This window comes from Mus musculus, chromosome 4 (assembly GCF_000001635.26).
Source record: "Mus musculus strain C57BL/6J chromosome 4, GRCm38.p6 C57BL/6J".
NCBI classification, from domain to species: domain Eukaryota; kingdom Metazoa; phylum Chordata; class Mammalia; order Rodentia; family Muridae; genus Mus; species Mus musculus.
In genome coordinates this window covers 30,663,699-30,689,307 of record NC_000070.6, presented here as the reverse complement: position 1 = coordinate 30,689,307, position 25,609 = coordinate 30,663,699, and the positions used below count along the sequence as shown (strand labels likewise).

At 36.9% G+C, this 25,609-nt stretch overlaps 1 long non-coding RNA gene across 1 annotated transcript in view; it reads right to left on the bottom strand.

The window, feature by feature from the left end:
• Positions 1–24,712, bottom strand: part of 4930556G01Rik (RIKEN cDNA 4930556G01 gene) — a 191,149-nt gene extending 166,437 nt beyond the window's left edge. The window contains exons 1-2 of the long non-coding RNA NR_040655.1: positions 24,653–24,712; positions 23,664–23,782 (exon numbers count right to left, since the gene is read on the bottom strand). This is a non-coding gene — a long non-coding RNA (RIKEN cDNA 4930556G01 gene). The remainder of the gene's footprint in view (positions 1–23,663; positions 23,783–24,652) is intronic.
• Between the last annotated feature and the right edge of the window lie 897 nt (positions 24,713–25,609).

The following is a 25,609-nucleotide window of genomic DNA, read 5'->3' as shown; positions in this document are numbered from 1 at the left end:
GTCCATTCAAATAAGAACCATCTAACTACACCTTTAGGGTAAGGAATGAGCACTTTGATTTTAAATCATTTTGTCACAGCTCCTCTTGGAGTAAGTTTGGCATATGTTTGCCTGTCTCAATACAATATATAGCCAGACAGAGGAAAGAAAACCATAAAACCTGATAAATACTGTGATAATAATCCTGCAAGCTAGCTTGTGCTTAGATGCTATACCTATTCTAAAGCAACATTCAGCTCCTCGAGGGAGGCACCTAGTCTGCGGGCAATGCCAATCGACCTCAGATAAGAGCAAATAGGATTTTGTTGACACTTGCAAATACAGAACTCATGGTGAGGTCATAAGAGTAAATCCTTCCATTCCACTTTCATGAAAGGGGTGGCTTTATTATCTTTTCATAGAGAGCTCATAGGTGTGTTGGTACTGCATGACATACACAAACTATTTTCTAGTTAACCAGGGTCTCCATTTAACAGCTTAAATGAAATACAAAGACATCGTCCTCTGCTGTGCTTTAAATGTACCCTACAACACTCATGTAGAAATTTAATTTCAAATATAAAAGAATTTAGAGATGAGATCTTAAAGGAGTGATGGTATAGATTAAGGCTATGTTTGCAGGAGCCTCTTGGTCTTAGCAAGAGCTCAGACTGGATCTTCCCTTAGTGTTGAATGCTCCTCATGTACCATGCAGCTGCAGAGCTCGGGCCAAATGCTGGCACTGTGCTTTTCAGTGTCCAGCCTGATTGCAGCTCAGCCATTCTTCCATAGCCACTAAAATCCACTCACAACTTCCTAGTAGCCCCTTTATTTATTTTTTCTCTTTTTGGAATATAACATCTACCTCTTAATAAATTGGGAATCACATTAAATTCTATTGTAATTTTTTTAACATTTGACTATTTTACTATCCAGTCTAATATATGAACAAAAGCTCAGAGCAGTTATTACTAATTCCTTGCTTTCTAGGGGGTCTCTATAAAGTCTTCTTAGTTATACTTTGAAAAAGAGAGAGAGGTAGAGATAGAGATTTCAATATATTAAAACTAAGCATTGCCTACACATGCACACACACACACACACACACACACACACACACACATGGTTTTAGTCTGTACTATATGGAATAGAAAAAAAGTAGTTCTCACCCCATCTGTTTTTTTTCCACTGAACTTGTATCACATATTAGTAATTTTTCTTTATTAGCAGGTTGCTGTATACGCATGGGATTTGAAGACAAGGGATAACAGGCCACCTTACATAGTTTATTAGATATAATTCAGGCATCATTTGTCAGTATCCCAAGTGCTATGAAGTCTACTCTTTAGACTCACACGTACCTCTCCTTGTTTTTGTGATTTTCGGCTTTCATCTGTGCTCATGCTTCACATCCAGCCTTAAACACTGAGACTGCAGCTTTATTACGCAGAAATCTCTACATTCTTGCCTATGTTCTTAGAGTTTCTATGTGTGATAATGTAAATCTACACTTATAGTAATATTTAATTAATATTTTCCCTCTTTCTCTTTGTGGTCACTGGTATTTGGGATAATTCTTTGGGCTCTGTTATCTCAACCGATTTCTTCATCATAAACATACTTTGTGCTCTCCTTAAGTCCTACCTAGTGAGATTCATCACCTATATAGACTTCTCATGCCATCATGACTAGTTTCTACTGTTTTTCCAACTTTCAATACCTTCTCTGTCTGACATTTGCCAAGAACAATGTTGGTCCAGCTCTGACTTACTGTTAATAACACCCCTGCATTCAGCTTTCACACCACACATCCAGTTATCTTTTCTCCTCTACTTTCAATTGTCTGATTCACCTTACCCAGGCCACATTTTCCATTCATGTTAGAAGAAGGATGCTATGAACAAACATTTGTCCTTGAAGAATCTTAGCATTCCTCAGTGCAGAATTCTGTGCAAAATATTTGTTGGGATACTTAGGCAGGACCGGCAATAACCTTTTTTATTTAGATTAAACTTTTGAAACAAACTTTGCATAGAGGTACTACTGTTCTCACACTTTGTTAGATGTAGTACTATTTGTACTGTTATATGAAGGAGTTTCACCAAGTACTTTTCCCTTTAAAATTAGTTTTGAGAGAGCTAGTTTAAAACTTAACTGCTATTGATGTTAATTCTATAAAATAATCCTTTGAGGTTTGAAAATTTGACTTTAAAAGATTCTTATAGACTAATTAACTTTTAAGGTTCAGACAATCCAGTTAATGATACAGTTGATGATTTGGTTATTAAATTCAAATGTTGAGGACAGTAAACTACAGAATACCAAAAAAATTTTTCTCAGACTACCAAAAGACAAAATAGGAATGAACAAATACAGATACATATTGTGGGAGTGTAGCTCACCACCCCAATGGGAATTACTATTGTTCGACTGTCTTAAATGGAATAGTGCTAAGTTCATTGTGGAATTCTTAATACTGTGGGGTTTTTTATTTCTTATGAATGCCATCATGAAAATAAACCCTTTTACTGAATTTATTAGCATAGATTATTAATAAGAATTGTAAAGTACATATTTTAGATCTCATAAAACAGAGTGTCTATTACTATATGTAATTGATTATAACCAAAAATAAATACTTGCCCTTATAAACAACTATTTGAACAAAACCTGCTATGACAAGATTTGGCATTATGTAACTATTTGTTCTGTCACACAATGTAACTGTTAAAAAAACCTTCTACTTTCATTTCAAGATAACCTTCTAAAAAAGCCTATCACAAAATAAAGGCACTTTGGGTAACTTTGGCATTAGGTGTTTGTTTTCCATTTATTCTTTGTATATGATGCCCATGGTCTTCAGTGATAGAACTGTGATTTTCTTATTTGACATGCACCATCTCACATGCTGCTTCAAGTAATTACAGACTACAACTCCTGAAGTCCCTTGACCCCCTTATTAGAATGTACATTCCCTTCTTCTCATCCGTCACCAAGTGTTCACTACCTGTGGAGTCTTGATGAAACAGTTTAGCTCTGCATGTCCATTTAATAGTCACTTCAGTCCATTTAAATTCTCATTGCATCACATTTTGAACTGTTGATGGAGGCAGGAGGAAGTGGTATTTCCATTATGGAGCTCCGTGGCATAAAGTGAGGATAAGCATTCCCAAGTTGTATTGCATGACTATTTTCTCTTTTAAAAAATAACTATCAGTGCGATATTTTTCCATCTCAAAGACTATGATAAATAATAACTTGACTTTAGTGCTTAATATAGTTACTTCATGAACCAAGATACTAAAGGTTTGTTATTGACTTCTCACTGGGACTTTGCCCCACCAGGTTATTCCACTGATTAAATTCTTGATTAATAACCTGTTAACATGACAGATTTTGCTTGCTATGCCAAGGACGCTATCATGAAGATCAGGTGAGAAAATGGTAAAGGAAATACCATTTATAGTCAATCTGACTCATAGCTAGATTTTGCATGTGAACCTCCATGACCTCAGGTTACCACCATATGCCTCAAACCACTCTTCAGTATTTTAACTCTTTGTTTTTTATTTCCCTCATCAAACCCATGCACATTTATTTAAATAGACATTAATATAAATAATAACATTTACCAATATAATATTTTTATTGATTATTTTGAATTTTCTTATAATGCACCCAATCACATTCAATTCCCATTTCTTCCAAATCCACCCTCCCATCCTTGTAACCTACCACCTTGGATACACCAAGTACAATTTATGATGTACATATACTCCTTGGACCATGGTCAAACCCTCAGTGGGATGCCCCTTAAAGATAACATCGCCTGGTGTGGTGGCACACACTTCTAATCCAAGCACTAGGGAGGCAGAGACATGCAGACTTCTGAGTTCGAGGCCAGCCTGGTCTACAGAGTGAGTTCCAGGACAGCCAGCACTATATGGAGAAATTCTGTCTCAAAAAACCAGAACAAAAAACAAAAAACAGAAAACAGAAAACAAAAACAAAAAACAAAAACAAAAACAAAAACAAAAAACAAAAACAAAAACAAAAACAAAAACAAACAAAACAAAAGAAACAAAACAAAACAAAACCCTGAGAGCCCTTTCCCATTCCCCATGTCAGAAGTCATCAACTTCAGTTGAAGCTACGCTTCTTTATCATAAATATCTACTATCTTTATCATAAGTATTAAGAACTTTCTTCATTGGTTTCCTTTCTAGACTCTTTGTGGTAGAGTGGTTGAAAAAGCCTTCAATGTCACTCATTCTAATGTCACTTATGAGTCCAGAGTCATCAATACCACTGCAACAGAAACTTCTTTGCTCATAACAGCTAGAGGCAACACACCTCATGGACTCTCCCATGGTTTTCTGTGGCTTCATGGATCACAGCCTCCAGCGGCTATATATCTTACTGCTGGCCTCCAGCTGCAGCACAGACCACTGACATCATTAAAAACCCAGCAGAGATTATTGACCTCAATCAACATGGTCCCCTGTGATAGTATGGACCACAGACCTCATCTTGCACCATGCTCCACTGTAAGTATCACAGACATTAACATGGCCTCTGCTGGCAAGGTGGACCACAGACATTAACACAGCCGCTGATAGCAACAGACCACAGACACCAACATAGTCTCCCATGGCAGCCCAGACTATTGTCATCCACACATCCTCTGGTGGAAATATGGACCAAGAACATCAACATATCCCTGGCAGGAGCATGGACTATAGACTAAAAACATCAATATGTCCTCCAGTGGTACCATTACCATGGACTCCTAAAGCCTCCTTAAGCAACCCTGTCCACAGCCTGCAGACCATGTATACCAACATGGGCCACAGATGTAGCACAAACCACATACAGCAACATGGCCTCTAGCAGCACCAAGGGCTATGAAGATTTTTGAGGCAGCTCAATCAAGAAAATGAGCCATTCTATCTTGAACATCCTGCCATTGCTCAGAGCCAGGGTGATAGTGATGCTGTGTAGTGTATTCAGGGACAAATCCAGCCCACCAGGCTGTTCCTCATCACCTTGCTGGACCTATTTGGCAGCAACATGCCCCCATCCCATCCACCTCAGCTGTGCTTCCACATCCAATGCTGTCACTGTGTCTTTACCCCTGTCTCTCTGGGCAGCACACAATGCATCCTTCCCACCTCCATTGCACCTTTATTCATAAAGGTGGCATTGCAAACTGTGTGTGTGTGTGTGTGTGTGTGTGTGTGTCTTTGTGTGTGTGTCTCTCTATGTGTGTGTGTGTGTGTGTGTGTGTGTGTGTGTGTGTGTGTATGTCTCTGTGTGTGTATGTGTGTCCAACAGCTTTACGTGCAAGTAATTATTGTACGGTGTCATTGTTCTAGTTCAAGGTCTCTGGAATAAATTGTTTGTTCTGGGCAGGTAATCAGGGTGTTCTGGAGCAGGATTTGCAGGAGCCCCATGCAATTGCACACCTCTTTGCTTTAGGTGGAGACAGTCCCTGTTCTGCTTGCTCTCTCACATGGTCTGACCATCATCCCTGTAGCCTGCAGGTTGCTCCAAGTCTCTGCTGCTCTCCTCTCTCAATAGGGCAAGCATCAGGAGCTGCAGCAGTGGAGGTTCCATGCTGAGGGCCCAGTCCATTGGCCCAAGCGGGGTACTAAGGTTCCCCTCTTCAAAACTGCATTGGAGTACTACTCAGCTATTAAAAAGAATGCATTTATGAAATTTTTAGGCAAATGGATGGACCTGGAGGGCATCATCCTGAGTGAGGTAACCCAATCACAAAAGAACTCACTCAATATGTACTCACTGATTAGTGATATTAGCCCACAAACTTAGAATACCTAAGATATAAGATACAATTTGCTAAACAAATGAAACTCAAGAAGAATGAAGACCAAAGTGTGGACACTTTGTCCCTTCTTAGAATTGGGAACAAAACACCCATGGAAGGAGTTACAGAGACAAAGTTTGGAGCTGAGACAAAAGGATGGACCATCTAGAGACTACCATATCTGGGGATCCATCCCATAATCAGCTTCCAAATGCTGATATCATTGCATACACTAACAAGATTCTGCTTAAAGGACCCAGATATAGCTGTCTCTTGTGAGACTATGCAGGGGCCTAGACGTGGATGCTCACAGTCAGTTATTGGATGGACTACAGGGCCCCCAGTGGAGGAGCTAGAGAAAGTAACCAAGGAGCTAAAGGAATCTGCAACCCTATAGGTGGAACAACAATATGAATTAACCAGTACCCCTTGGTGCTCGTGTCTCTAGCTGCTTATGTATCAGAAGATGGCCTAGTTGGCCATCAGTGGAAAGAGAAGCCCATTGTTCATGCAAACTTTATATGCCTCAGTACAGAGGAATGTCAGGGCCAAGATGTGGGAGTGGGTGGGTGGGGGAGTGGGTGGGGGAGCGTGTGGGGGACTTTTGGGATAGCATTGGAAATGTAAATGAAATAAATACCTAATTAAAAAAGAAATGTAAATGAAATAAATATCTAATAAAACATTCAAAAAAAAAAAAAAGAACTGCTCTATAATTCTGCTGGTGCAATCAGCTGCCACTTTGAACCTACAAACATTTTTTAAAAGGTTCTGATAACAGAAAATACCAACGCGCAGTACTGAGTCACATTTACTGGTGATACAGTGGTTCTCTCTCTGCTCTTGAGATTCTCCCAGCAGGGTAGTGCTTTGACTAGGGAGTGAGTTCCGCTGGCTGCAGCAGAGGCAGCTGTGGCTTGTCAGTGGCACCTGCCAGGGTACTGGTGAGAGCAGGAGTGGGTACCGGCTCAGCTGCAGCGTTTCTTCATTCCTGCATCAAGTCCCTCATTGCCACTGTAGCTTGTCAACTGTGGCCTGGTGTAAGATACCAGGATCCTAAGGGTGGACAAAGTAAGGAGGGAGCTTTGACTCGGTCTCTCCAAGTCATAACTTTTACACACTGGCATTATTATTCAACACCAATGTCTACTCCTGTCAGAGTAGCTACACTTTATGACTATTTCTCTTTGTTAATTCATAGCTATTTTGGGATCTCAGCCCAATCGCTAGTAACATTGACCTTTTCTTAATCCGAGGTCACATTCTGTTCTTCCCTCAAGAACCTGTGTTTTATAATAACCACACAAATCAAAAGTACTCATTTAAAATATCAATACATAGATGCAGACTATGTCAGTTATGGTGTTGGGTTAGAGTATTGTAGATGAGAGTCAATTGCAGAAGCAAACACTCTTTTGTGATAACTCCACTTTGGTCATGCTGCCTTAGCATTATTCCAAGTGTGTTTTGGTAAAGTTAGCATTCCAGCTCTGATTTTGGCTTTAAATTTCTCAAGGGTATGAGCTATATGTACACTATTTTATTCTATACACCTTTGCAAATTTGTACCAAGAGATGGTGAAGATAACCATAGGGAGAGAGATTCCTTGGAGTTTGTGTCCATCCAATGTGCAATCAGGAGAGTTTGGGAACAGAAGCCAAGAGCAAGAATGTGTGTTAGATCATGGCAAGCCCAGGGATCAGAGGCTATCTTTGGGTCTAAATGGGCAAATTAGTTGGTACTTTCTGCCTCAAAAATCATAATTTTATCTCAGAAGCCTGGTTAGGTGACACCACATTCATCTGGTTTTTCCACACTTACTCCATCCCTTTAGATGAATTTCCAGCATCTATAGGTCACTAAAGCAATGTTTCTGACTCAGCTTTTAGGCTTCACTTATCCGTTAAATGAATCCTATAAATAGAAAGCCTATTAAACACTCACATACCTAAAAATATTTTCCAGGATTTTTTGGACAGGGATTTTTACTATCATATATTAATTACTAGATCAAGCAAATTAAAAACAAAAACAAGAACAATTGACTGAACAAACAAACAGAAAAACAACTTTAAATTCTGGTTAATTTTCTTATATCCAAGCAGTCATTATTCAATAGTTTCACTATGAATACTAGGCCACTCAGTTTCTCAGTCCCTTAATGGAATGAAGTTCTGTTGTTCTCACAAAGGAAGAAAGAAAGGACAAAACCATATTAGCAAAACACAGGGGAAGGCAAAAGAAAAAAAAAAAGCTCTGTTGCCTGCATACTTTTGTGAAAACTAAGTTTGCTGAATTCTCTGGGTGATAAGCCAAGCAAGTCAGAATGAGACTGCAGTAGAAAAACGGTCCTTCCATTTGGGGTTCAGAGCAAGCAAGATCTGTCAGGAGTTAGACACTCTGCCGGGAGTTATTTACAAGTGATTGCTTTCTGATGGTTGTTGGATATGATTCTGGTTAACAGTATTGTCTGCCTTGTGTTGTATATAACTAGTAGAAGTTTGTCCTTAATAGCAATAACAGTAAACCAGAAATCAGTGTGTTGCAGTTTTATGCTACATTCAACATTTATAAAGAGAGAAACAAAGATGAGTTTTAAAGTACATTTGCCAATCAACTCAAAACAAAACAGAAAATGGAGAGCACGTTTGTCCAAGAAAAAGATATTAATGATTTATTTTGCTTAACCTAGGATCCTGGAATTTTGGTCTACTTACAATGTAAAATATTCAACTTTCTTTTTTGATTGCCTTTTTAACCCATTCAGAATTGTTAGTTGGAACCAGATTCAGCTTATGACTCACATAAAACATGCTCTATATTTTTTAAACATATAAAAAGGAAAGGAGAACTTCAGAGAACTGGAATGCACTAGCTTTGTGTATGGCAGTCTATCAACATCTTCAAAAACTTAAAACTTTGACAATACAGACATTTTGCTCTCTACCCTCCTTGAAATTGCTGCAAACAGTTCTTTTGATGCAGCCTAATATTAGAAGTTCATGTATGCTTTTAATATCTGTCAGAATAACTAGTGTATGATAAGAGACAAGTTAGTAGGGAAAAGTCATTGAGAAATGCTAGTGCTAAAAGCCATCTTCTCTGAAGCCTTTTCTTTCCCAGACATAAAAATTTATAGTTTAGAGAATGGGCTGGTAGATTCTGCCATATAAATTTAGACAAAATGAGTTATTAATTAATACTCAGGAGAATACAAAACTGACTGAAGGCTACTATTGATTGGGAGCTGGCACTCTGCACCTTACACTCTGGGATTGCTGTCTTCCATGTGCTGTCTGAGAGCATCAACTTGGAAGGTTGTTTGATGAACAGCGCCATCATTGTGGTCAATGCCGGCTGTGTCCTCAGCATGGCTCTATTTGCATAGCGCATGCCACGTTTTTCGAATCTTCAAGAACTACTTAGTCAAATGAGTATTTATGTACTTATTTATTAAAGACAAGTATATGAGTTAGAAATAGGGCAAATTTTAGTTTCATCATGTGCAGCTCAAAACTTATTTCAAAGAAACGTCACAAAATTTTAGATCAGAAACCCACTGAAGATACATCATTTTGAAAGTGAACAAAATAAATGGAATTCAGATTGGTGGTTGGAATGGATGTTACTAATAATTTGAAGTAGAAACATTATTTCAGACAGGAGAGAGGAAACTATGTTCTTATGTTTATGGTATTTGTCATTTGATGTCAGAAATCTTAGATTATGTAAATGAGTATTTTGGAGATGTCGAGTTTAAAGAGTATTTTAACACTACGTTCAATTGCATAAAGCATTTGACATTAACTCAGGAGTGAAATATTTTCAGCTTCCACACAAAGACAATGTTTCCAGTATCTTTTGAAGTCCTGTTGAACTAACATTGCCACCAAAGAATAGATACAAATAATAATATAACATTAGAACTTCAGGCTGATTAAAAGTGATTAAGACTGTTGCTAAAACTGAAAGGATGCCACAAAGAGATGTTTATACCTGACTTCTGTTAAGGTACATAGGCATATAGGAACAGCACCAACCATAGTATGTTAGAATGAATTAAAGTAGGTAAAGCCTACACATCAGAATGGAAACTAATACTACTGCTTTGCAGCTCTGTTTTATCTTTAAGGAGTGCAGTAAAATCACTTTACTGGTCTTTGTTGGAAGAAACAACCTCACAGGCTCCTGATACTATAATTTGTCACTAATTGTATCCAGGTCAATTATAGGCTTATATCTCTGGGGTTCCAGAAATTCCCAATTTCACATTTTTAAGTTAAGAAGTATGGAAATATAAAGCCCCTAGGGAGCATGTTGGCTCATGGCTGACCTTATGCTCTGTCCAGTTCACTGTCTCATGCCTATGTACAAAGAAGTCAGCCCCAAGATGTGACATTTCATTAAATATTATCTTACTTGGTGTTCTGTTTCTGTGGAGAGACACTATGACCACGGTAACTCATATAAAAGATAAAATTTGATTTCAGAAAGTTAGTCTATTATAATCAAAGTGGAGAACATGGCAGCAAACAGGCAGACACGGTGCTTGAGGAGTAGAAAAGAGGTTTACATTATAATCTGCAGAAAGAAGGCAGCAGTTAGAGAAAGAGAGACACTGGACCAGCATGGGCCTTGTAAAACTCCAACCCTACCTGATGTGACATGCCTCTGCAACAATGCCTCTCCTAGTTATTGATTCATTTCTGTGAAGAGACACCATGACCAAAGCAACTCCTATACAATAAAGCATTTAATTGGGTCCTTGCTTACATTTCAGTGGCTTAGTCCACTATCATCATCATGTGGGGAACATGGTAGCAGGCAAGCATGGTGATGGAGAGAAGTAGCTTAAGAGTCCATCCTAATATACATAACGAGAGCCAAAGTGAATGTGGAAGCGAGAGAGAGAGAGAGAGAGAGAGAGAGAGAGAGAGAGAGAGAGAGAGAGAGAGAGAGGCTTGCTATGAACATTGGAAACCTTGAAGACCACACCCAGTGGCTCACTTCCTCCAAAAGGCCATGTTTCCTATTCAGTGCCATCCTCTACCTATTAATGCTTTCAAACAGTGTCCCTCTGTGGTGCCTAAGCATTCACCTTTAAGAGCCTGTGGAGGACATCTTCATTCAGCCACCACAGAATGATTATTTTATTTAGAGAAAAGCAGAGCATTTTATGTTTCCATCTATATTAGCATATATATTTATTCTAACTCAGACAAAAGTTAATCTGTTAAATAAAGAGAACTCTTAGAAATAGCTGGATGGCTCAGTGTGTAAAGGCACCTGTAACTAACCATGAGCACTTGAGTCCGATCCCCAGAATTCACATGGTAGAAGACAATCCATCTTTGTATGTTATTTTATGACCTCTACACACACCCACACAGAAAGTAAAATTAATTAAAAAAATGTAAAAACAAAAAACTATTATCTTTTTCCTAAAACAAGGAGGTTGGATTTTGTTAATTCCTTATTAAAAGTACTCTAACAAGTCCAGTAGCTAATGAAAACTCACAAAATAAACAAAAACAAAGTATGTTGTTTCATTAGCCTCAAACAATGTTCACACCCACAGCTGATCTGACTGCACATTTGTTTGTAATATATATATATATATATATATATATATATATATATATATATATATGAGTGCACGCATGCATGAATGTGTGCATGCCATATATTCCTTCTTTTAATTTCATAATTAAAATGGAGGTAAAGGGGCTGCAGAGATTACTTAATGGTTAAGAACAGTTGTTTCTATTCCAGGGAAGCTAAGCTTGAGTCCCAACACCACATAATGGCTGGCAAGTGTGTGTAACTCCAGTCCCATTGCATCCAGATCCTTCACCTCGCCTGCATGTCCTCCCAATACGCAAGTGCTTCACAGACATAGATGCAGGGAAAATTTATCCAAACACAGAAAACAAATTTTGGAAAAAAAAAATAAAGTCGAAACTAAAATTAGCTATTATGTGGTGGTTTTGATTCATTGTGTCTGTGAGATTATTTTAAAGCAACTTTGAGTATGTGAGACAGGAGAAAAGAAGCTGAGGACTATTTCATGGGGTATACTCTCGGGCTTATGATAAAATAAAAAAGAGGAAGAGGGAGAGTAGTGTTAAAAGACACACAGAAGCAGTGCGACACAATAGAGAGGGAGGTAAAGAGAAAGTGGGACAGAGACAAAGCTGTGCCTGGGGAGGGCAGCAACCCACACAGAGAATGACTCCTGCTGTCACTCAGGGCTGCCCCTGCCAGGACTTCCCTGCACTGATCCAGCCTAATCCTCTCCACAACCACTCCCTTTTATTTCTGCTGTCAAAGAGGGGAAAGGACAAAAGAAAATAGGGATTTTTTTCTCCAGTTTTTATTCTTAAATCCTTCAGTTGAATTGAGACAGAAAATTTAATGTTCCAGATAGCACATTCTAAATCCAGTTCAAATTTTGTAGTATGGATTTGCAGTTGAAATGGTTGATTCAACGTTCTTTGAGTTATTTTCTATTGGATTTAACAATGACACGTGCACTGTTTCTAAAACTTTTTTTTTTAAACTACAGATAGCATTGACTCTGTTTATTTCCTAATATTCAGTTGCAGTTTTATACAATCTCTCCTTTATGGTGGGGATTTGTTTGTGACTAAATTCAACTCAAGTTGAACAAAGGTAGCAGCAGCCTTCCTGCTTATGTGTCCTATCATGCAAGAAGAAATCCTTCATTCTCATCCTTATGATTTAAGAGGCTCTAGGATTCTATTATACTCCTCAGTCTATGGAAGAAAGGAATGCACGAGATTATATGAGAGGTAGCAGAAATGTTATGTAAAATGAACAAACAATGTTTGGCCAGTAAAGGCAGGCAAACTAAAATGATAATACAGTGATTTGAACTTTTGTACACACACACACACACACACACACACACACACACACTGACATGAACATGCACACACAAGCGCCAGAATGCTAACATTCATGCTTTTTGTCCCATTCAAATAATCTTTAAATATTGCTTCTATTTTCTATAACTAATTAACTCTCTCCATTGCTAGCTAACCCTACTCTCTGTGAGCAATTTTAAAGGGAAAATGTACATTTTAGAGTTTCTAGACTTAGATGTAAGCAAAGCACAAGAAGTTTTATTCAGTTAATTAAAAAAGATATTTTCTTCTCTCATCTTAGAGACCACAACACTTTTTACTTCTTTTCTAAATGTCAGCTAACAAATTAGCGTTCCTGCAACTTTGTGCTGTCCTTTGGCAAATAACCACATTGCATGAAGTGCACTGCGAAATCTGGCAAGGTTTGGAGTCTCTTCTCTGAGGCTTAGCCTGGAGTGAGAGGGAAGGAGCTGGTCAAGATGAAGGTGGATTTGTGGAGCAGCTCAGACAGCTGCACACCTGCCTGCATTATACTCAGCTCTAGTGGAGAGTGTCATTAATCCTCCACTTTAATGAACACCAAGCTTTCACAGAAGATTTAAAATGAATCCCCTGCCAGGAACCCCTCTCCATGCTACTGAAATTTCATATATTCCGTTAGATCATGCAATGGGTGAAACAATGAGTCTTTTAAAAGACACTGAAATACAATAATGCATGGATTTTTAGTTAATATGGACTCCCCCATAATTCTTCAAATAATTTATTTGTATGCTTCATATACTCATGAGCTTTGTGTGTTATATATGAAGAATGTTACTTAGTAGCTTATTTTGTAAACTTGATTTTTTTTAATACTTTTCTTTCTCATGTTCTAAATTAGATTCCCCAACTATTCTTCCTTCACAGCCTCTTCCAATTCTTTATAGAGATTAAAAATATTTAATCAGTAAATTGATACATATGATTGTTATTGTAATATTTACTATAGAGACAAAAAAGAATACTGTAGGTGAAAAATTAAGTATTTTCCAAATGCTGCCAATTTATGCAAAATGATAATTCAGGAAAATAGGAAAAAAACTTCCAATTGTTGAAGTCAAAATGCATAATTAAATAAAAACACTACAATGCAAATAAACAGGAAAGGACAGCTAGCTTCTGGGAAGCTAGCATCAATACCTAACCTCATTTTCAGTTTCCTGGAAGAGGACTGAGCACACTTTCAGTTTCCTGGAAGAGGACTGAGCACAGCAACTGAATAGAGGCCTGAAGCTGCCCCAGGCACTGCCTTCTAGGAGTCAGGAACTCTGAAATTGCACAAGTTCCTGGTAGATTGACTTTTTCGATAAGAATGGAAGTAAAATTCAAAGCAATAATAATAATATTAAAAAGTGAGAAAGGTTTGAAACATGTTGCTATATAATTGAATCTGCACACAGTAAGGCTGTCTTTAAACATGCCTTATCTGCTATGCGAAGTTCATATGTAAGTATTTATCCATTAGTCCATTGTATTACCTGCTTCCAGGTAAGGATAAAGGAACAGAGGTGAAAGACAATACTCTACATTTTTACACTTAATAAGAATTTAAACACCCTCTAATAGTTTTTCCAAGAACTTGCGTTACAATTGAGTAGAGTCAAACAAGTATATACAAAATTGAAGATAATTTACCAAACAAATATTACATATATAGTTAAAATAATCACAAAAGTCATTTTTATGTTGATGCAATTAAAATATTATTAAATTATTGTTTGAATCATAAATGTAAAATTGTACCTGCTAATAGGTTGTCATATTGTATTTACAAATATATTGTTTACCATGTCTATTAAATTAAAGAAAGCTCATAAAAACATTTAAATATTTTAAATTTATTTCAATTTTTTTCAAGACATGTTGCCTATTATTAACTATAGACACTCTGATGATTAGCATGGTCTACATGACATAATCTTTTACTTAGAGAGGGAAACTCAGTGAAGGATTGTCTACATTAGGTAACTCTGTGGACCTTTCTGCATGGGATTATTGTGATGAACTTAATTGAGATGTGAGACATGCATACTGTGGGTAGCATCATTCCCTAGGCAAGGATCCTGGCCTGCCTAAGAGTGGAGAAGTTGGCCCAAGCACAAGCATGCACAGGATAATTTATTATTGCCTTCTGCTCTTAACTCTGGGTGCCTGTGATTAAGTGCTTCAAGTTTCTTCCTCACTGGCTTCCTATAGCAATGAACCAATATTTTTTATTCCTTACATTGCTTTTGTCAAGATATTTTATCACAACAAAGGAACAGAAACTAAGAGAGTCTCTGTAATGTACAAGAGCATACCAGGATTCTTCCACTGTTCTAACAGTAACCCGTTGATCAGCCCCTTCTCACTCTTCCCTCTCTCTTACTATCATCAGCCTTTGGTAACCACCACCGTGTTCTCAACTTCTATGAAATCCACTTCTTCATGATTCTGTATGAAGTGTCATCATTCAGTACTTGTTTTTCATTTTCTAACTTATTCCATGTTACACCATGATCTGTCCCTCTTGGTACAAATAGAGTTCCTCTTTTATGGCTAAATAGTGTTCCATTGTACATATGTCTAGCTGCTTTCATCCATTAATCCTCTCATGGATACTTAGCTTTGTGCTACTAGTGTTGCACTGATTGTGAGAATATGCATATCTATTTATGCATCTATCTATCTATCTATCTATCTATCTATCTATCTATCTATCTATCTACATATCTTCCTAGATATATTCCAAGTTGTAGGATAAGATTATTTCCGTGTTTTATATAGTAGTAGTACTAGTTTTAGACTGTCACTAACAGTGTAAAAGGCTCCTTCATCCAACCCCAATACTTGTCAAATTGAATCTCTGATAATAACCAGTCTAACTGATTTATATTTCCATGATTAAATCTAATGCAACTTTTTAAAAAAATTTCTTTTACCTCTAGTCATATGTCTTTGTCAAAGGAACTTTCTTTCTTTGTCCACTTTGAGGCCACCCACACATCTCAAAATTTTAGGCCCAGAAAATGGTTCTGTCCAAAGGAAAGACAGGGACAAAAAATGGAACAGAGACTGAAGGATAGGCTATCCAAAGACCCCCCTCACCACTCATCTGCAGACACCAACCCCCCACACTATTGCTGATACCAAGAAGCACTTGCTGACAGGAACCCAGTATGGTTGTTCCCTGAGAGGTTCTACCAGCACCTGACCAATACAGACAAAGATACTCACAGTCAACCATTGGACTAAGCCCGTGGACCCCAGTGGAAGAGCTAGGGGAAGGACTGAAGGAGCTGAGGGAATTCAAACCCATAAGGAGAACAATATCAACTAACTGGACCACCCAGAGCTCTCAGGGACTAACCCCCCCAACCAAAGAGTATCCATAGAGTAAACCAGGATTCCATATACATATGGCCTTATCCAACATCAAAGGATGGGGAAAGGCTTGATGCTCCAGCATAGGGGAATGCTAGAGGAGTGAGGAGGGAGCAGATGAGTGGGGAGGAGCACCCTCATAGAGGCAAAGGGAAGGAGGGTAAATGGGGTGGGATGGGGGTTGGTGAAGGGTAACTGGGAAGGGTGATAACATTAGAAATGTAAACAAATAAAATGATTAATAAAAATGATTTATTCAATGTTGTTAGCTGTGTACATTCTGCATGCAATTGAACTTTCCTTGTGTTTCTGAAATAGTCATCTGGCCACAGTGAACACCACTTGGATGTGATGTTGGAGTCAGCTTCTTAATACCTGGCTGAGAGTTATTTATGGTTATTTGTCCAGCATTCCGGCCTCTGATCTTGTGTTTGTAATGTGTCCTTGCATAAATTTGGTGTTAATGTAATGCTGGCTTCATAGAATGTGTTTTCAAATTTTTTTTTCTTCTTTAATTGTTTATAAAGAACTGAAGAAAATTAATATTAGCTGTTTTTTGGATGCTGTGTAAGACTTGGAAGTGATCAGGTCTAGTGCTTTTTTTGGTAGGGGACTTTTTTTTATTATCTATTTAATCTTTTTAGTGTTTATTGCTCTTTATACATTTTCCATTTCTTTATGAATCAATTCTAGTATGGTGTCTGTGTGGGGAAATGTCAGAATGTGTCCTCGTCATCAAGATTTTGGCATATGGCTATTCACATACTTGAAGGATTTCTGTGTCAGTTAAATAGCTTAACACTACTTTTTTTTTAAACAGAGACTTTTGTGTAGTCCTGGGCTGCCTAAGACATTCTTATGTAGACCAGAGTTACCTGGAACTCAGAGATTTCCTGCCTTTGTTTCCGGAGAGTTCGAATTAATGTAATGTGACCCCATGCCCTTTCCATCTGTAGGTTCGAGTCCTTTGTTTTTCTTAGTCTATTTGCTTATTTGTGTTTTAAAAGATTAATAATAACCCTGCTTATTTGATATTTTTAATTCATTTAGCTTTTATTTCACCTAGTTCTTCTCTGACTGTGTTACCGTTTTCCTTCCCTGAGATTTAGACGTGGAGCTCTTTGTGTGGTAGCACTCAGTTATGCCTGTGAGACTTCCCTGTTTCTCTGGTGTTGGTAGTAAACATCCCAGCCACCAGTGACTGAATGATGGGGATGTTGCACATTATTCATTAGGATTTTGGGTTTTTTTTTTTTTTTGGTTTCCATTTTCAGTTCTTTTGCAATATTAAAAAGTATTTCTTGATTTCTAACTTTATATACTGGTTGTCCAATAAGAAATTTTAAATTTTATTTGAAAATAATTTCTGATAGTTTTCATTCTTGATTTATAGTTTGTTGCATGTTTACAAAACATACTTGTCATTGTTTCAGTTTTTCTAATTATTTTACCTTGCAGTTATATAACAGTGGGGTGAAGCAGCAATTCCCAGCAATGCCCGAATTTTGGCTGGCCTGAGCTTTTGCTGGCTTTCTTCAGGTAAGAACACCTGATGTAATTTTCTGAGTACAATAGCCATGTCTTATTTAGAAAACAGCATTTGCAGCATTTTCCCCCATCCTCCAACTCTTCCATTCTTTATATTTCATTTTCCCCATGATGCCTGAGCCTGCTCTAGCCCTTGCAGGACTAATTTTTGGCTGTTGTAAAATGGGGCTCAGAGCTGAACAAAGAATTTTCACCTGAGGAATACCGAATGGCAGAGAAGCACCTGAAAAAATGTTCAACATCCTTAATCATCAGGGAAATGCAAATCAAAACAACCCTGAGATTCCACCTCACACCAGTCAGAATGGCTTAGATCAAAAATTCAGGTGACAGCAGATCCTGGTGTGGATGTGGAGAAAGAGGAACACTCCTCCATTGTTGGTGGGATTGCAGGCTTGTACAACCATTCTGGAAATCAGTCTGGCGGTTCCTCAGAAAATTGGACATAGTACTATCGGAGGATCCAGCAATACCTCTCCTGGGCATATATCCAGAAGATGCCCCAACTGGTAAGAAGGACACATGCTCCACTATGTTCATAGCAGCCTTATTTATAATAGCCAGAAGCTGGAAAGAACCCAGATGCCCCTCAACAGAGGAATGGATACAGAAAATGTGGTACATCTACACAATGGAGTACTACTCAGCTATTAAAAAGAATGAATTTATGAAATTCCTAGCCAAATGGATGGACCTGGAGGGCATCATCCTGAGTGAGGTAACACATTCACAAAGGAACTCACACAATATGTACTCACTGATAAGTGGATATTAGCCCAAAACCTAGGATACCCAAGATATAAGATACAAATTGCTAAACACATGAAACTCAAGAAAAATGAAGACTGAAGTGTGGACACTATGCCCCTCCTTAGAAGTGGGAACAAAACACCCTTGGAAGGAGTAACAGAGACAAAGTTTGGAGCTGAGATGAAAGGATGGACCATGTAGAGACTGCCATATCCAGGGATCCACCCCATAATCAGCATCCAAACGCTGACACCATTGCCTACACTAGCAAGATTTTATCGAAAGGACCCAGATGTAGCTGTCTCTTGTGAGACTATGCCGGGGCCTAGCAAACACAGAAGGGGATGCTCACAGTCAGCTAATGTATGGATCACAGGGCTCCCAATGGAGGAGCTAGAGAAAGTACCCAAGGAGCTAAAGGGATCTGCAACCCTATAGGTGGAACAACATTATGAACTAACCAGTACCCCGGAGCTCTTGACTCTAGCTGCATATGTATCAAAAGATGGCCTAGTCGGCCATCACTGGAAAGAGAGGCCCATTGGATACGCAAACTTGATATGCCCCAGTACAGGGGAATGCCAGGGCCAAAAAGGGGGAGTGGGTGGGTAGGGGAGTGGGGGTGGGTGGCTATGGGGGACTTTTGGTATAGCATTGGAAATGTAAATGAGCTAAATACCTAATAAAAAATGGAAAAGAAAAAAAAAACTTGTCTCAATTTCTCTCTCAGTATGTGTTTCATTGGTATATAGAAAAACTACTCATTTTCATGAGTTAAAATTATATTCTGATAGTTTGCTGAAAATATTTATCAGCTTCATTTTGTGCCATTATCATACCAAGAAAGGACCTAACATGAAATGTTTATCCATGAAAAGCTGAGGCTTGGGCAAAAGAGATATTTCACCCATAGTTACTGGTCTATGATAACAGCTTCAAGATATGATTTGGGCTGAGGCAGGCATCAGCTTCAAGAACTCATGCCATAACTTTGACTATCCATGTCACAAAGCTATATCATACATTGAGTTCAATGCTTGCCAAGACTAGACGCAAAATAGACAAAGATTTATGTCTATACTGTTATAAAGTAGCAATAGCTGAAGTGGAATTATTAACAGGACTATTCACTGATGAGTGCAGGTAAAACAGATGATGTGAGACTCCTTTTTTGTCTAGTATGGGGACCGTTCTTGAGGATCTATTCATAGTAATGGTATGTTCATCAATTCATAGTGTAAAGATGTGTCGATCCAACTTTGTGTTCTAGGATCTACTATTTTGTTCTGTCTTTAGTTAATAGTCAATCATTATTAATTACTTGGTTTAAAGCAATCCATTAATCCCCGAAGTTAACCCAAACTGGGGTTATTTCTATGTTTCATGGATGGAAAGGATTAGAGGACAGCTCAGGCCCAGGCTTTGTTTGGTAGGAATAAAGATGAAGAGGTAGAAGCCTTCCAAACAAAGTATAGGCCACAGTTATCACAGTAAAATAGTACTATCTGCAAAATATACACACTGAAGAAATTGTGACAGAAGTATGGGACTAACCCAGAGCTCACTTATAAACTGGATTTATGTTGTGAGATAGAACCCACACATCATATTGTTATTGAGGCCAAGATTCTAAACCTGGACTGGTCATAGGCTCTTGATGAAAATGGACTATTATTTGGCTAAATGAAAATAACAATAAGATGGCTTCTACAATCATGAATCCCTGTATCATCAACTCTTAGCCGAGAAGCTTCATTTTGCAGTAGATAGTAATTAACACAGAGATTCATAATTTAGTTGCTTACAGCTTCTGGTGGCAGCAGATACTGTTGAGGATGTTAAAAAAAGTGGAAATGAACATCCCCGTATTGCTCATTGGAGAACAAACTTGCATAGACATAATGGGAATCAGTGTGGAGATTTCTTAAAAATCTGGAAATAGATCTACCTCTCCACTCTTAAGCCTATACCCAAAGGGATCTACATCTAACTACAGAGATACTTTCTCAGCTGTGTTCATTCCTTGGTCATCCATATTCATGGCAAACAGAAAGAAACAGACTATCAACTCATGTATGTATAGTGAGAATATGGTACATGATCAATGAAGAGAGTGATAGATTTTGGAGTGCTTGGTCCTAGATATGACTATCACACATACCATTTAAGACTCAGAGATCTATGCAGAAGGAGCAGAGGGATTATAAGACCCAGTGCTAGATGACAAGGGACAAAGAGTTTACAGGAACAACATGGCAGATGAAAATAGGAATTCACAGAGACAGTGGCAACATATACAAGGCCTATACAAAGTCGAGCCAGACAAATGTCCAAGTAAAAAGGAGCAAAACTGGCCACATATGGTCACCACTATCCACAAATAATAGTTTCCAGGAGAAAGAAAATCAGTTTTCTTCAATGGAGTGACACCAAGTAAGCTAACCACACTCTATGCATGCCCCTGTGCAGCAGTAGATGGCCAACCCAAATCAGACTCCATGTTCTCAAGTATCTTTAAGTCTTATTATTTTTTAAAAGAGACAAAAAAAATACGAACTTGTGTGAGAAAGAAGGTGGGAGTTGGAAACATGGAAAAACTTGGGAGATGGAAAACCATATATTTTATGAAATTCTCAAGGAATTTAATTTTTAAGGGAAACCTGTATCAATTGAAACTACTAGAATTCCTGAAAAGTAGCTTTAAGTGCATAGATTTATTTACAGAGATCTCTATGTCAAATATGTCCAAGATTTGTTTTAATTAAAATAATTAAATTAAATTTGTTTTAATTAAAATGTTGACTAACTTATTAAACCCTTAGGCTTTAATGTATACCCTAAAATTGTCTCCTATTTTCATATCCCATAGAAAAAAATGCCTATCATTAAGTTGAAGGTATGTTTCCTTCAATGTCTTACACCTTTTAATAATAAACAAGTACTTAGTCATTTGTGATCAAGGCAAATTCTTGGAAAAACAAAACAAAACAAAACAAAAACCAAAACTGTGCATGAACTCTAGCTAAAAGATCCAGTGGGGATGAAGGATGAACATGTCAGCAGTGTAGAAAGAATCATAGGAGCAGGGTCAGTTTATCAGCAACATCTGATAGAGCATTAACCTCCACAGAAATGTGAAGGACAAGATGGCTGTTTTTCTACATTTTACATTCACAATTTTACTAAATGAAAATTTTCTGTGACTTTAAGTTTCAGACCTTATTCATCTGCTTAGTTTATCTGAACTGCTCAAGGTAGTTTTCAAACAAAGATAAAACTGTGTTTACCATTCATTTTTAGTGTATGTCACAAATTTTGAAGAAAAAGAGGCAATAGAACTCATGATAATGAGATTTGTCATGCTGAATGGTGGGTCATTATTTCAAAGAAAAGTGAATATCAGTTTGGGAACCTTGATGTGTTTATTTAATTTTAAAGTACTTTATCATTTTAATTATTTATTATGTTAAATATTAAATATAACTATATTCAAATGACCAAAACAAATTTTATTTCTCATCTACCATTAACAGTTAAATTCCATAATTCCAGTTCAGGGGAACATTACTACAGACTCAATTACAAACTTACAAAGACTGCTGTTTCACAAATGTCTATATTGTTTTGTTAACATTTTTATCATTTAAATTGTACAAGTAACACTGGAGTATTCATTTTTATTTACCATTTTGCTATTTATTGGATAGATATCTCAAAGGAGATACCATGCATGTTAATAAAACAATGGGAAACAAACAAACAAACAAACAAAACTAGTGCCTGGATTGAGATGCCTCCTAATAATTTAGGAGACCCAAGAGATAAGATAAGTTTCTTCCCGTTCCTCAGAGAGCACTGTAAAAAGAGTGGTCACAAAGAATGTATGTCCATAAGATAAGGAGAAGGGCTGCAAATTGGACAAGACAAAGTCATTGCCATCATGAATTCATAGCAGCTATGGATAAAAACATCCTCTGGTTCTGTACAAGAGTGGACATATCAACAGTCAGGTATAAATAATAAGCCCAAGGGCCAAACCCTTTATTGCTGAATTATTTGTTACTAGCAGATTTGAAAAGATGTGTTATTGTGTATTTATTGGTGGCCCTATCAGGTTCCAATAGACACCTGTAATCCAATATCACACAGGTAACATTGTTTAAAATAAGTGTGTTATAAAACAAAACCCAAAAACTATGAATATTTGAAAGGGGGAATTAGCTAGATGGAGTTGAAGGTGTTTGAAGGGAGTAAGAAAAGATGGGAAGAGCGTAACCAGAATACAATATGTATATATGGTATTGTCAAAAAATATTTTAAAGATATAATTCAAGGACAACTATTGAAAAAGAACTAAAGAAAGAGCTTATATAACTGAAAGATGTTGCTGAAATGTAGCTTCGTAGGAATGCATATTTCTGCTATTATAACATAATTTTAATATATAAACTTTTACTTTTAAGTCCTAATAGTTTAGTACTTTCATGATTTATAAATTGAAATAATTTGATGTACATTTAGCAACAATATAATTAGAAGATTTCTACCTACAACTCCTCCCATGATACTCCCACTTTCAAGTTGATAGCCTCCTTTTCTTATTATTACTCTTACATATGAGTATGCTCATGATATCTATCTATCTATCTATCTATCTATCTATCTATCTATCTATCTATCTATCTATCTATCTATCTATCATCTATCGTCTGAATAACTTTTAGTTCATTTATGTTGTTTTGCTTGTATATAATTTGTGTTTTAAATATATTACAATGAAGCAAATGTAATAAAGTTTACAAGTACAAGTTGAAAAGAAAAGCACTGTTTGAATGGTGACGTTTACCTTCCACCAGATGTCCTGATGCAGTACTCTCTGGACACATCTTACAGCAGAAATCTTACACTTACTACATAAATCACAGTCTGTGGACAATACTATGAATTTAAATTTTTACATTAGACACGTTTCAAGGATAATTTACATAATACAGGTTACAGTCAATGTGCAAATTGTAATGATAGCATGAAATTGGAAATATAATTACTCATTAGCCAACCCTACTTGCCAGAAAGAAGATGATCCCCTGAGATATAGCTTTACTTGGATGAGAATTGGGACTGTTGCCAGAACTTTGGTACTATCTATTTTTTCCTGATTACTGGACTCTCTGCTGTGCCCTCTCTCCATCTCATTCAGAGACGCAAGATCATTTGAACCATGATGTATATAAATGAGAAACATAAGACTGTGAATTCAGCTTGCCTTTTGACATAGACATCTCCACTGGGCAACCACAACGACAACACTGTCTGCTTGACTGTAGAAATCCTGTGTCTCCAGAGCAGAAATTTTAGAAGTGTGTGTAAACTAGAGCTTGCATCCTGTAACTTGAGAAGAACACTAATGAAGGCTTACATTTGGAACTCAGTGGATACAAGAGTAGTTATAAAGCTACTGTTGGTGACACTGTTTTAAAGACAGAGAGAATGCCTTGTGCACTGTAATGACTTGAAGAGAAAAAGCCACAATGGGATGCAAACAACTATGATCTCTTACAAAGTAGCACAACTAAAGAAGGATATCCAGGCTCAAGGGAAATGCACACTTCACAATCAGGCTGAATGCAGAGCAATTCTTTGTCCATAACCTCGGGCAGTTAGTTATAGGACCAAAATGTCTCTGGATAAGACATAAATAAATATAAGAGTTAGAATGTTTTCAGAGAAAAGCTACCTATATACATTCCATACTTTCTTTCATAATACACAAATATGATGTGTAAATAAGGGCTACATTTAGTATTGAGTTATGTATTGTGGATCTTGGATTTTCTTCCCACATTTCCTTCCATTCATTTTTTATAATATCTAAAATCACAAATCTATAAAATTAAAGAACCTTGTATCAACTCTAATAACTAGGCAATATAGAAAAATGTAAATATGTAAAGATATCTGTAAAGATAGTCAAGATAGAGTTATACAACATATTTTTCATCTTAAGTCTAAGTATACCTGAATGACATCACCTCAAAATCTGAAAATTCACAGGATGACTATGTTGACCATAGAGTCTTTAAAGAGGTAATTATGTCATCAGAGACTTTAAGCATGGGCCTGAACTTAATAGTACTGGTGAACCTACAGTGGGAAGAATGGAATGTGTGTGTATACAGAAAAGGCCATCAGACCATTGGTGATAGGACAACCACTGGCAAACCCAGGAGAGATGCTGCAAAACACTAGACATACCTATAGCTTTCTTCTGGACTTTCATCTTGCTAGAATGGTGGGATAAGCCACTCAGTCTGTGATGTGTTGCTATGGCAACCCTCGGAATACTAATGCATTATTAGAACTTGTAGGCACAACAGATTTGGCTTTGCTCTATGAGCTCAAAGATATGAACTATATATTCAAGTTTCATAAATTAGCTTTTTAGGGCAAAGTGGCAATACCACATATAGAATGAGGTATAAAGAACTTTGGTGAACAAAAACTCCAGGAATTTCTACATATGATTAAATTATGCTTACGACAGATTAAATTAAATTCTTGAGAGGATATAATTAATTTTTGAATTGCTGACTATAGGATCAGACAAAACCTGGACTACTTTGTATATGTTTAGAAATAGAGTGGGTTACATGATGTCCTTTTGAGTCTCACAAAACATTCAATGATCAGAGAAGATTTACTATTGTTTCATATATTCTAATAGAGTTTATTTGCTTTTAATTACTTGTCTTAGATTTTCATAGGGATATAGTTAATGGTTTTTAAAGTTGATAGAGTATTATTTCAATAATTCAGAAATTCGTCACATATATTTATAAAATTATTTCTTTTAAAAATAACATGTGAAACTTTCTTTTTCTCTTCAAGTCATATTGACAGAATTATTTGGAGTGACTTTAAGCTAGGATTTCCAAGTACTTACATTTATATAGAAAACTATCTTTAATTAAAAGTAGAATTTTGGTATTGTGTGATATGGAAAATGTTTAGTCATTTTCAAATTTGAATAAAAATGTATGTATTAGATAATAAAATTATATTAAAATAATTAGATAATATAAACACATCAAATTTCAATATACATTAGTTACTATATGTTATTTAACAGTGTAAATCAGGCAATTCTCTCAAACAGATAATGTGTTAAAGCATGAAATTCACTGTAATCTTTATGAACATTTTCTGGGCAAG